This window comes from Nyctereutes procyonoides, unplaced genomic scaffold (genome assembly GCF_905146905.1).
Source record: "Nyctereutes procyonoides isolate TBG_1078 unplaced genomic scaffold, NYPRO_anot_genome, whole genome shotgun sequence".
NCBI lineage: Eukaryota > Metazoa > Chordata > Mammalia > Carnivora > Canidae > Nyctereutes > Nyctereutes procyonoides.
Window position 1 is genome coordinate 21,796,287 of NW_026575034.1, and position 13,436 is coordinate 21,809,722.

Consider the following 13,436-nt stretch of genomic DNA (forward strand, 5'->3'; position numbering starts at 1 on the left):
GGAGACCCTGGATCGAATCCCACATCGGGCTCCCGGTGCATGGAGCCTGCTTCTCCCTCTGCCTGTGTCTCTGCCTCTCTCTCTCTCTGTGACTATCATAAATAAATAAAAAAATTAAAAAAAGAAACCTGGTTAATGATGATACCAGTCTTTCACGGAGGAGATGAAAAACTCACATAAAAAGTTGTGGGGATGCCAATGACATTGGAATTCCGAAGACACTTAACAAGAATGCACCACTCAATACCCTCCCTTTTCATGGACAAAATGGTACTCTCAGGAAGGCACTATTAGACCCTGAGTTAACAGACAATAGAAGTATCTCTTTCCCCATATTTCCTGCTGTAGATGCTCTTCCCTTCTTTGTTCCTTTTCTCCTTCCTTTCTCTTCCCTTCCCTTACAAATATCCTTTTCATAAGATGTGGGATTTGATGTTCATAGAACCCAAAAGGATCTTTATGACACAGTCTCATATCTGCGTGGTTTTCACTCCATAAACATAGGGTTCATAGTGGGAGGCAAGAGCAGATGAATATTGGCCACAATGATGTGGCAAGAAGGAGGGATCTTGTGACCCCCAAAGCAGTGGGAAAAGAAGCAGAAGAAGGCTGGGCTATAGGGGAAAACAATGGAACAGATATGGGCAGTGCAAGTGGTGAAGGCCTTCTGTGGAGCATCTGCTAAAGAGAGGCTGATCACTGCCTGGAGGATCATAGTGTAGGAGATTGTGATGCACAGGATGTCAAAGCCGCCAAATAGGAGGGAACCATCAGTCCGTAGATAACATTGACCTTGATATTTCCACAGGATAACTTGGCTACTGACATGTGGTCTCAATAGGTATGGTATAGTATATTCCCTCTACAGTAGGGTAGTCTCTTGATGATGTAAGTCAAGGGAGTCACAAGCATCACTACTCTCAGAAAAGTAGCAAGCCCAACCTTTGCAATGACAGATTGGTGAGGATAGTTGAGTAGTGCGGAAGGTAGCAGATGGCCGCATAGCAGTCCAAGGCCATGAGCATGAGCATACCACACTCCATCCCTATTGAGGCATAGATTAAGAACATCTGGACCAGGCGTTCATTAAAGCTGATTTCCTTAAGATGGAACCAGAAGATGCAGAGAGCTTTAGGGGTTGTAGAAGTGCACATAACAAGATCAGTTAGGGAAAGCATAGCAAAGAAGTAGTACATGGACCTGTGCAGGGAATTTTCATAGCAGGTGAGGTAAAGCAACCCACAATTCCCTACCATAACCACAATATAAATGGAGCAGAATAGGAAGGGAATCCACATGTTCATGTCTTCCAGTCCTGGGATCCCATTAAGAATAAATGAGACTGGGGTCAGGACTGTTTGGTTCAGCATTGACATGATCAGGCTGCTATAATCATTAAACGACTTAGATTTTTGTGTATTCCTCGGTTTTTGTTTTCTGATCCTCCAATATTAGAAAAAAATTTTTTAAAAATTTTTAACCATATTTTCTCTCATTCTTCCTTTTTCTCTTTGTCAAGTGTGCATTTTAATATCAAATAACCAAATATTTCATACATGAGAGAACACGTAAAGGTAATAACAACAAAAACATTCTCACCATATCTATTAGGTCATTGGAAAAGTGATCGGTGAAGTTTTCCTTAAGAGAACATTTAAAAAAATATTTGTTCCTGTAGTGTAGACACAATATATATCTTAGAGCCCAGAAACTAGCAAGTGTCAAAAATGTTTTTTCCCTTATTGGGTCATATTTATGCTATACTAAATATTGTTCTAAGAACTTTACAAATATTGACTTATTTAATCCTCACTACAAGTCCAGGAAGTATTTTTTATTAATCTGCAATTTTGTAATTGAATAAATTGAGGCACTATTTAGATGAAGCTTTTTCATGTCTATGTACTGATATATGATACCAAAGCTAAACCTTTTTGACCATTTTTTAAAAATTAATTCTTGTAAATTTTGCCATAAAAATGTGTAGAAATAGTACTATAGATTAATAATGAAAAAAAATATCCAGGTCCATCTTTCCAACTGTTGAAGTTTATCCTCTCACAGTTGGTCACAATTACTTATTTTAGCTCTCTACTAGTATTAACTTTTGCACTTCTAAATAATATGTCCAGGGATCCCTGGGTGGCGCAGCGGTTTGGCGCCTGCCTTTGGCCCAGGGCACGATCCTGGAGACCCAGGATCGAATCCCACGTGAGGCTCCCGGTGCATGGGGCCTGCTTCTCCCTCTGCCTATGTCTCTGCCTCTCTCTCTCTCTGTGACTATCATAAATAAAAAATAAATAAATAAATATGTCCAGCCTGCTTTTTCTTCCTTTTTCTCTTGAAATTGTTTTTGTTAAAATTTGTATTACATGTTTAATTTTATATAATATAGGTTTTATCCCTTGCTGTCACATGATATGATGACTATATTTTCTTCTCAATTCATATTTTTCCTTTTGCTAATACTTTAGTTTTCTTAGTATTTAGTGTAGATATGTGAAAATAATTTAACTTATTTTCAAAATTGTAAAACATTTCTATATTATTTCTTGATAAACACAACCTATCAATATTAGTCCTTCCCACATCATCTGTTTCTGAGAAGTCTCTGCCCTGCTTTTCTAAAATAGCTTTTTTCTCAATTAGACACATAATTCTTATCTAGAAATTCCCCTTCACCAACTCTCTGTAGATTTATTTGTAGATATGATTTTTTTCTTCTATGTTACCAGGACTCCATGAAAAACATTTTTTCGAAAGTATCAGCGTCTGAATATGGTTTAGTTTATTAATCTTTTTTGCTGGGTTTAAAATTCTAGATTAATAAAGGCATTTTGGTATATCCTAGTTTCCAGGAAGACATTAAAAGGACAGTTCCAGTTCTTGATCCTTTGTACATGAACTATTTCCTACTGGCATTTTTTTCATTTGTATTGTTTTTGGCTCTGAACTATTAAAAAATATATTTTTTTTGCATTTTGAAATTTAATGGTGATGATAAAAAGGTATGTGTGTTTGTGCATGTATAATTGTGAAGACATTTATGGGATTTCTGACACTGGAAATCTAATACCTTTGACTTTGGAAATTTACCTAACTTCTAATAATTTATTCCCAATTTTTTCTTGTTATTTTTCTACACATTTTTTAGTCCAGTATTGGTTCTTCTGAAATTCTTCCTTTTTTTTAATTGAAATTATTTAGGCTGAATCTATTTAATCCACTTTCTGAAAGCATTCTGAAAGTGTTATATATCCCAAACCTCTTGGTATTTTGTTGTTGTTGTTGTGTGATATTACAGGTTTCCAACATCTTATTTTTCTCTGATTATGGTGAATGTACAAAAATTAAATACACATATATTTACTCTACTTCTTGTATATTATTTAAATAACTTTTAAATTTTAATAATTTAGTTTTATTTTTTATTTTTTTTTTAATTTTTATTTATTTATGATAGTCACAGAGAGAGGGAGAGAGGCAGAGACACAGGCAGAGGGAGAAGCAGGCTCCATGCACCGGGAGCCCGACGTGGGATTCGATCCCGGGTCTCCAGGATCGCGCCCTGGGCCAAAGGCAGGCGCCAAACCGCTGCGCCACCCAGGGATCCCATAATTTAGTTTTATACTTTATTTTTTTATTTTGGAAGTGTTTCTCAACTGTCTGATAATCTTTGACTTATTTCACACTTAAGAAAGAGTCTTTAAAAAGCTGATTTGAAATTCCAGGTGATGACTGAGTCTCAGCATTTGGTAATATTTACTTTGAATCCTCTGTAGGGACTGCTTTATTGTTGACATCCTTAGTTGTCATCATTTATAGGTCTTAGAGATTTGCAATTTTTTCCAAGAGAATCCACCAATCTACTTCCTGAAGTGAATATTTAATTGGCTTCCAAAGTTCTTGGAGTTGAGTAGAAGGACACTACAGGTATCACACTTAAATATGAATATTGTATTAAATTCTCACATTTTATTACGCTTCATCCTTGGCCTTTATCACATCTAACATATATTCATTCATAGATCGTGTTAGTTTCTTTCAAGAATAAACTTCCGGTCATCATAAGAAGATAATTAACATTGTGTAGGATAGTGGATGAGCCAGAGATACCAAGTTTCTCATATTCCATTTTCCTATCTACATCCCTGTTTTATCTTTCTGTATTTACACTGAAGGATGAGAGATTAGATACTGCACAAAGCAACTCCTTTTAGAAACAGCAAAGCAACCTAGCTTGAATGTTATTGAGTGCTCTTCAAAGACCTGTTTTCATATAGTTACAAAATAAGAGTAGACAGAAACTACCATGAAAAAATGCTTGTAGGGCATCAGGAAAATTTTCAAACAGGAAAGGACAAATTGTCTTAGGCCAGAAGCATGATCCATTCTGTTGCTGTTTATTCCCATTACACTGCTATGTTTAGCTTTATGATTTTACAATTCTTTATCCTATTTGTGTCCCTCTCCTCCCACCAAATCTAGCTCAGTCATCAATTTCTTCAGGATGATTCAACTTTCATTTGGAGAGGATAGAGTGCCTTCCTCTAAATCCTCCTAACATGATGTAATTATAAAGGTGGCAGGCTTACAGGTAAGGAATAGAACTATTGATGAAATCAATCTCTTTTTTTAACATCATGGATTCTGAAAATTTATTTATATACTTGAATCACCTTTAATGTAACAAAACTCTTAATATATTTTCAGACTGTATTTATTTTCATATCTGAAGTGTCTAGGAAGACACCAGGCATGCTCTCGATGTTAATGAATATTTTTGAATAAAGGAAGAGATAAATGAGTGAATGAATCATATTTCATACTTGACTTTAAGAATTATAGCACTGCAGTCTAAATATTATTTCTTAGAAAGCATAAAGGGGGCACCAGATGAACAAAACTATGACGTCTGCTTCATCAGTCACCAGAAAATATAAGTTTCTAAAATTCTCCACTGGGGTACCTGGATGGCTCAGTCTGTTAGGCATCTGACTCGGTTTTGGCTCAGGTCATGAGATTGAGCCTGGGCTCCACACTCAGTGGGGTGTCTGGGGTGTCTGCTTGAGATTCGTTCTTTCTCTCTTTCTATCCCCCTTCCACTCATGCTCTTTCTCTCTCTCAAATAAACAAATCAATTTAAAAAAATAAAATTCTCCATCAAAAAATAAAGAATATATCTTTTATTGCATATATTTACATATATTTTATTGTATGTTGAGTCAAAGTGACTTTTGAGAAATATTAGATTAAAAAATTTGAGGTCGAGCTATTTAATTTGAACCAATTTATATCAAATTGTTGCAACCCCAGGCAGGACAAGGATTCTTCACAATCAAAATAATAGACAACACTGAAATTATTTTCCTTTATTTGTTACTACTACACAGTAGAAGCTTTTAAATTTGGGAATTTATTTAAATCATGTATCAGCTTCTTAGCTAATCCTTAATTTCCTAGTTACTCAACTTAAGATAAATAATTGGAAGACCAACAGAAGTCCTGTAATTTGCATTATGGACAAAAGAAAAATATGTTTTTATAATACAAGAATAATTTCCTTGATTATCAAAATTGCCATCAAGTCCTTTTCTATCAGGTGTATAAATTTCTACTTTGTATACAGCATTGTTTTTCAGATTACTTTTACAGATATTATTAAAAGTAACAAAAGCTGTAATAATTTATATATGTGCATTTACATATATGTATACATACACATGCACACACAAAATATATATAACATATATAAACATTGTAAATATGTTTATGTTTAAAACATAAACATATTATATATAAACATATGTACGTATATATGTTTTACCTCATTTGATCATTGTAGAAATAAGATAAGCTTGCAATATATGTATACATTTAAAAGTATATATATATATATATATATATATATATATACACAATAAGAGTCTGTTTTATGGTTTGCCTCTCTCTTCTTTCCACCATGTTCATCAGTTTGTTTCTTAAATTCCACATATGAGTGAAACCATATGGTATTTGTCTCTCTGACTCACTTATTTCATTTATTTGATCAGTATATGCCAAATTCTCACACAATTTGTTGAAAAATAGTATCACTACTTATTTATTCATCTCAATAAATTTGAATAGTAAACTCTTTTGTTTTAATTTTCATTTATTAAGAATATTTATGCAAGAATATTTTTCTTTAAAATCCTCAGTAAAATTAATACATTTATGAAATTTAACAGTAATACAATACTTTATTGTAACCCAGAGTCCAACACCGGTTAATGCAATTGTGCCAATAATGTCCCATGTAGGACTGTTTTCCATATAGGATTCTGGCCAGGTCATGTAATGAGTAAAGTTTGTGCATTTCTCCAGACTTCTTTAATCTGGGACATTTCCTCAGCCTTTCTTTGACTCTTAATACTATCCATGCAGCAGAAGCAAGTAGAGAAATTGGGGAAAGCATAGATACCCATAAACTGAAAATATGTCTCAGAGATTGTGTTCTATTTTTAAGAAGGTGTTTCCTAAATATGGTATCTTTATCACATTTATATCCCTTGTGTTTCCTTTTTGTAATCTAGTGTCAATTAATAAAACTAGCTTTATTGTTACATTTTACATCTATACATTTGCAAAACTCTTAGTTATAGATCCACCAAGTATATCCCAAGTAATACAATATCAACCATAGTTTAAATTACTTCTCCAAAACAAATTTAAAATTATTTTCATACCTTATAACTTAATTTTTCTACAAGGAAAATGGACTCATATTATGCTATCTGTGTGTAGGTTATACTGAAGTAGTAACATCAACACAAGAATATCACCACTTATAAAGTACATTTTTATGTCATCTGTTGTCTATTTTCATTCCCCAAATCCATAGGTAATAAATTCATTTTCTCATTAGACTGTCCTCAATTTTAAAAACCAAGTTTTGTCATTTCTAATGGCTGAGTAATATTCCATTGTATACATAAACCACATCTTCTTTATCCATTCATCTTTCGATCGACAAATACCCACCATTTGCTTCAACGTGGTTGGAACTGGAGGGTATTATGCTGAGTGAAGTAAGTCAACTGGAGAAGGACAGTGTATGTTCTCATTCATTTGGGGAATATGAATAATAGTGAAAGGGAATATAAGGGAAGGGAGAAGAAATGTGTGGGAAATATCAGAAAGGGAGACAGAGCATAAAGACTCCTAACTCTGGGAAACGAACTAGGGGTGGTGGAAGGGGAGGAGGGCGGGGGGTGGGGGTGAATGGGTGACGAGCACTGAGGGGACACTTGACGGGATGAGCACTAGGTGTTATTCTGTATGTTGGTAAATTGAACATCAATAAAAATTAATTTATTAAAAAAATAAAAACCAAGTTTTTCCCTCAATATGATAATGGGTTCCTCCAACTATATTTTGCTATCTGGAATAAAAGAAATACAGTCACACTGGGAGGGGCAAGATGGCGGAAGAGCAGGGTCCCCAAATCACCTGTCCCCACCAAATTACCTAGATAACCTTCAAATCATCCTGAAAATCTACGAATTCGGCCTGAGATTTAAAGAGAGACCAGCTGGAATGCTACAGTGAGAGGAGTCCGCGCTTCTATCAAGGTAGGAAGACGGGGAAAAAGAAATAAAGGAACAAAAGGCCTCCGAGGGGGAGGGGCCCCGCGAGGAGCCGGGCTGAGGCCGGGGCGAGTGTCCCCAGGACAGGAAAGCCCCGTCCCGGAGGAGCAGGAGCTGCACCAACCTTCCCGGGCGGGCGGAAAGGGGCTCGCAGGGAGTTGGAGCAGGACCCAGGAGGGCGGGGATGCCCTCGGGCTCCCGGGGACACTAACAGACACCTGCGCCCCGGGAGAGTGCGCCGAGCTCCCTAAGGGCTGCAGCGCACGGCGGGACCGGAGCAGCTCGGAGGGGCTCGGGCGGCGGCTCCGCGGAGGGGGCTGCGGGGCGGGAGCGCGAATCCCACAGCGCAGGCCCCGGAGCACAGGGCGCCGGGACACAGCCCAGGATCCGGCCTCCCCCGGGACAGGCAGAGGCCGGGAGGGCCCAGGACAGCAAGGACGCTCCTGCCCCGAGCTGAGCAGATCAGCGGCCCCGCCCCGGAGCCTCCAGGCCCTGCAGACGGAGAGCCCCGGAGTTCCAGCGGAGGCTGAATCCAGGCTTCCAGAGCTGCCATAGCAACTGCGGCTGTTCCTCCTGGGGGCTCACAGGGTAAACAACCCCCGCTGAGCCCTGCAGCAGGCAGGGGCAGAGCAGCTCCCCCAAGTGCTAACACCTGAAAATCAGCACAGCAGGCCCCTCCCCCAGAAGACCAGCTAGAGGGACCAGTGATACTCCCCCGTGTTCCAATACAACTTGTTTTTGGCCACTCTGCACTGAGCAAAATGACTAGAAGGAAAACCTCACTTCAAAAGAAAGAATCAGAAACAGCCCTCTCTCCCACAGAGTTACAAAATCTGGATTACACTTCAATGTCAGAAAGCCAATTCAGAAGCACTATTCTACAGCTACTGGTGGCTCTAGAAAAAAGCATTAAGGCCTCACGAGACTTCATGACTGCAGAATTTAGATCCAATCAGGCAGAAATTAAAAATCAATTGAATGAGATGCAATCCAAACTAGAAGTCCTAACGACGAGGGTTAACGAGGTGGAAGAACGAGCGAGTGACATAGAAGACAAGTTAATGGCAAAGAGGGAAACTGAGGAAAAAAGAGATAAACAATTAAAGAACCACGAAGACAGATTAAGGGAAATAAATGACACTCTAAGGAAGAAAAACCTACGTTTAATTGGGGTTCCCGAGGGCGCCGAAAGGGACAGAGGGCCAGAATATGTATTTGAACAAATCCTAGCTGAAAACTTTCCCAATCTGGGAAGGGAAACAGGCATTCAGATCCAGGAAATAGAGAGATCCCCCCCTAAAATCAATAAAAACCGTTCAACACCTCGACATCTAATAGTGAAGCTTGCAAATTCCAAAGATAAAGAGAAGGTCCTTAAAGCAGCAAGAGACAAGAAGTCCCTGACTTTCATGGGGAGGAATATTAGGGTAACAGCAGACCTCTCCACAGAGACGTGGCAGGCCAGAAAGGGCTGGCAGGATATATTCAGGGTCCTAAATGAGAAGAACATGCAACCAAGAATACTTTATCCAGCAAGGCTCTCATTCAAAATGGAAGGAGAGATAAAGAGCTTCCAAGACAGGCAGGAACTGAAAGAATATGTGACCTCCAAACCAGCTCTGCAAGAAATTTTAAGGGGGACTCTTAAAACTCCCCTTTAAGAAGAAGTTCAAGTAACTCTGAACGTGAATGGGCTTAATGACCCCATCAAAAGGCGCAGAGTTTCAGACTGGATAAAAAAACAGGACCCATCTATTTGCTGTCTACAAGAGACTCATTTTAGACAGAAGGACACCTACAACCTGAAAATAAAAGGTTGGAGAACCATTTACCATTCAAATGGTTCTCAAAATATACCCTAAAAACTACAGAACACTTCTGAAAGAAATTGAGGAAGACACAAAGAGATGGAAAAATATTCCATGCGCATGGATTGGCAGAATTAATATTGTGAAAATGTCAATGTTACCCAGGGCAATTTACACGTTTAATACAATCCCTATCAAAATACCATGGACTTTCTTCAGAGACTTAGAACAAATTATTTTAAGATTTGTGTGGAATCAGAAAAGACCCCAAACAGCCAGGGGAATTTTAAAAAAAGAAAACCATATCTGGGGGCATCACAATGCCAGATTTCAGGTTGTACTACAAAGCTGTGTTCATCAAGACAGTGTGGTACTGGCACAAAAACAGACATATAGATCAATGGAACAGAACAGAGAACCCAGAAGTGGACCCTGAACTTTATGCTCAACTAATATACGATAAAGGAGGAAAGACGATCCACTAGAAGAAAGACAGTCTCTTCAATAAATGGTGCTGGGAAAATTGGACATCCACATGCAGAAGAATGAAACTGGACCACTCTCTTGCACCATACACAAAGATAAACTCAAAATAGATGAAAGATCTAAATGTAAGACAAGATTCCATCAAAATCCCAGAGAAGAACTCAGGCAACACCCTTTTTGAACTTGGCCACAGTAACCGGAGAAGGACAAACAGTGTATGTTCTCATTCATTTGGGGAATATGAATAATAGCGAAGGGGAATATAAGGGAAGGGAGAAGAAGTGTGTGAGAAACATCGGAAAGGGAGACAGAACATAAAGACTTCTAACTCTGGGAAATGAACTAGGGGTGGTGGAGGGGGAGGAGGGTGGGGGGTGGGGGTGAATGGGTGACGGGCACTGAGGGGGACACTTGACGGGATGAGCACTGGGTGTTATTCTGTATGTTGGTAAATTGAACACCAATAAAAATTAATTTATAAAAAAAAAGAAATACAGTCACAAATAAATCTCTCTAGGAATGAAGCAAGGAAAGTAGGTACTCATTTTGAGAACAAGGGGATGTCACATAAAACTAAGTGTTTGACCAAGACTGAGAACTATTCTCTAGCTCTCTGACATTTCTTCTTGTGATGAGGCTGACTCACACCTGAACAAGACTAGTGATTCGTATTTGGTTAGGAAGATAACTAGATGTTTATAATCATGATGGTAAGTCCTACTGGTATGCAATCTGAAAAATGGGGAAATAAACATTTTTCCAAGAAAACCCAATCTTTTACAACAGTTCTGCCTTCAAATGGGTGAATGAAATCAAACCTGTGTTTCTGAGAATATAATAATCGTTATATGTCTAAATACTCTCTCCTCCTTACTGCCTATAAAATAAAAAAGTCCTGTCTCTAGTCCCACTTAAAAAAAAAAGATTTTATTTATTCATTTAAAGAGAGAGTGTGTGTGAACTGGGGGAGGGACAGAGAGAGAGGGAAAGAGAATCTCAAGCAGATTCTGTACTGAATGCAGAGTCCAAAGTGCGGCGGGGCGACTTCATGACCTGAGATCATGCCCTGAGCTGAAATCAGGACTCATATGCTCAACCAGTTGAGTCACCCAGGATTCCCTTTAGTATGTCCCTTAATACCTTGGTTTCTGACAGCAAAGCAATAAGCTGAATGCAATCTGTTCCCGGTGTTCAGGATGTTGATCACAAAAATTCACTATTCTACAATATGTGTACATGTACAGCCTCTAATTTCTAAATCCCTTGATATCTGTACTATTGAACTGAGTATTTAAAGAAACATTCTGTTTTTATTAAGGGGATAAAATTGTATATTTCTCTAGAGAATATTTCAGAACATTAGAGACACAGGTGCAGGTGTGAGTCAAGTCTACCCAACCTGTAGGAGAGGATCAAAACTAGAGGAAATGCTCCATGCTTACCAACTAAATAATATTACATAAATAATAATTTCATACGTTGTGTATTTGTGTAAGCATGTGTATATGGGGACTTTTAAAAATGAAATTAGTGATTTTAATATTTATTACATAGTTGTTTCTTTCTATGTATAGTCTTATAGGACACAAGTTGTAAGCACTTGCATACAGAATGTTTCAGTCATTCACACATCCATCCACTTCTTTTTTATTTGTTTATATTTTTGTGTGTCTAATTAAATAACATCATTGAATATGGAATACTTTCTAAGTCAGGCTAAGAACTATGAAAAAAGAAACAGATATTATGTATTCTAGCTTTAAAGAGCTTACTTTCTACTAACATAGATAATGAAATATTATGGCATTCTAGAAAGTCATCAAAAGTTCAGGCTTGTCATGCATACATATTATGTGAAGAATAATTAAATGCTTACATTTTGACATAATAATGATGGCTAGAGTGGCAACAATAAAAAATAACTGATTCTAAATTTAGATTCCTTTAATTAAATAGAAAAATTGGAAACAATCTAAATATTCATTATCAGGTGAATTGATAAACAAAATATGGCACATTCCTATAGTCGAATACTCTTCAGCAATAAAAAGGAATGAATTACTAATATACATAACACAAATGAATCTCAAAACTGTCCCATTAGAAAATTCAACCTAATCTATAGTGACAGGAAGCAAATTAGTGGTTGTGTGGGTCCAGGGTGAATGGAGGCATGAAAGGCAAATTCATTTTTTACACAAAATCTTTGTATACAAGAGTTCATTTTTTTATACAAATTTATTTTTTTATTATTTTGTTTTTTTTTCTTTTTTTTCTTTTTTTCAAATTTATATGTATATAGCTAATATGTGTGAATATACACATATATATTCATATACATATATACACATGCTAGCTATATGTGTTTTGGGCAAAAGTCTTGATTATAGCATATTAAAACATAAATTTGGCTATTTTCAATTGACATTATATAATTAGCCCATTCTAACAAAAATGATTTAGTGTTATTATGATTGAATAAAAGTTCTTTATACAATTAATTTAACCATTTTCCTATTTTTAGGCATGTAGATTCTTGTAATTTATAAGAGATAATACAATAATGTAAATGTAGCACGATTCTTTAACTTCATTGAGTGCTTTTTAAAGTTGAAGTTAAATTCACACAATATGCAGTTAACTCTTTAATCATATAACAGCATATAATTGAGTAGTTTTTGATACACTCACAATGCTGGGACGGCTAGGTGGCTCAGTGGTTGAGCATTTGCCTTTGGCTCAGCACATGATCCCGGAGTCCTGGGATCGAGTCTCACATGGGGTTTCCTATATGGAGCCTGCTTCTCTCCCTGCCTCTCTCTCTCTCTCTCTCTGTGTGTTTCTCATGAATAAGTAAAAAAATATTTTAAAAAAAGGGGATCCATGGGTGGCTCAGGGGTTTACACCTGCCTTCAGCCCAGGGCTGGTATTTCTGAGTTCTCTGTTCTGTTGCCAGACACAGGGGAAGCCAGACCCCCGTGTCTATTCTCTGCCGATGTCACATTGCCTTTATTACAATCGCTATGTAATAAACCTTGAAACTGAGAAGACTATTCATTTTAATTTTCATTATTTTTCAATTTTTAAAATTTCTTTTTATTGGAGTTCAATTTGCCAACATATAGCATATCACCCAGTGCTCATCATTGTCTTTGATTTCTTTCATCAAGACTGTGTAGTGTTTAGCAAGCCAGTCCTGCAAGTCTCTGAGATTTACATCTAAGTATTTTTTTTTATTCAGCAACTGTGACTGAATTTACAATATATATTTTTATTGCTAGTTTATGAAACTATAATTGATTTTTATATATGTATCTTCTTTCCTGTGGAAAAAACACTGAATACTCTTAGTAGTAGAATTTTTTTGGGTAGATTCCTTGGTAGTTTCTTTTCTTTTTTTTAAATTATACTTGACACACAATGTTACATTAATTTTAGGTTTATAACAAAGTGATTCAACAAGTCTATACATTATACTGTACTCACCACAAATATAAATGCCATCTGCCAAATT

The 13,436-nt window shown here is 37.0% G+C and overlaps 1 pseudogene; it reads right to left on the bottom strand.

Moving 5' to 3' along the window:
• Window positions 1-470: 470 nt before the first annotated feature.
• Window positions 471-1,376, bottom strand: LOC129505027 (olfactory receptor 52N4-like; annotated as a pseudogene).
• Between the last annotated feature and the right edge of the window lie 12,060 nt (window positions 1,377-13,436).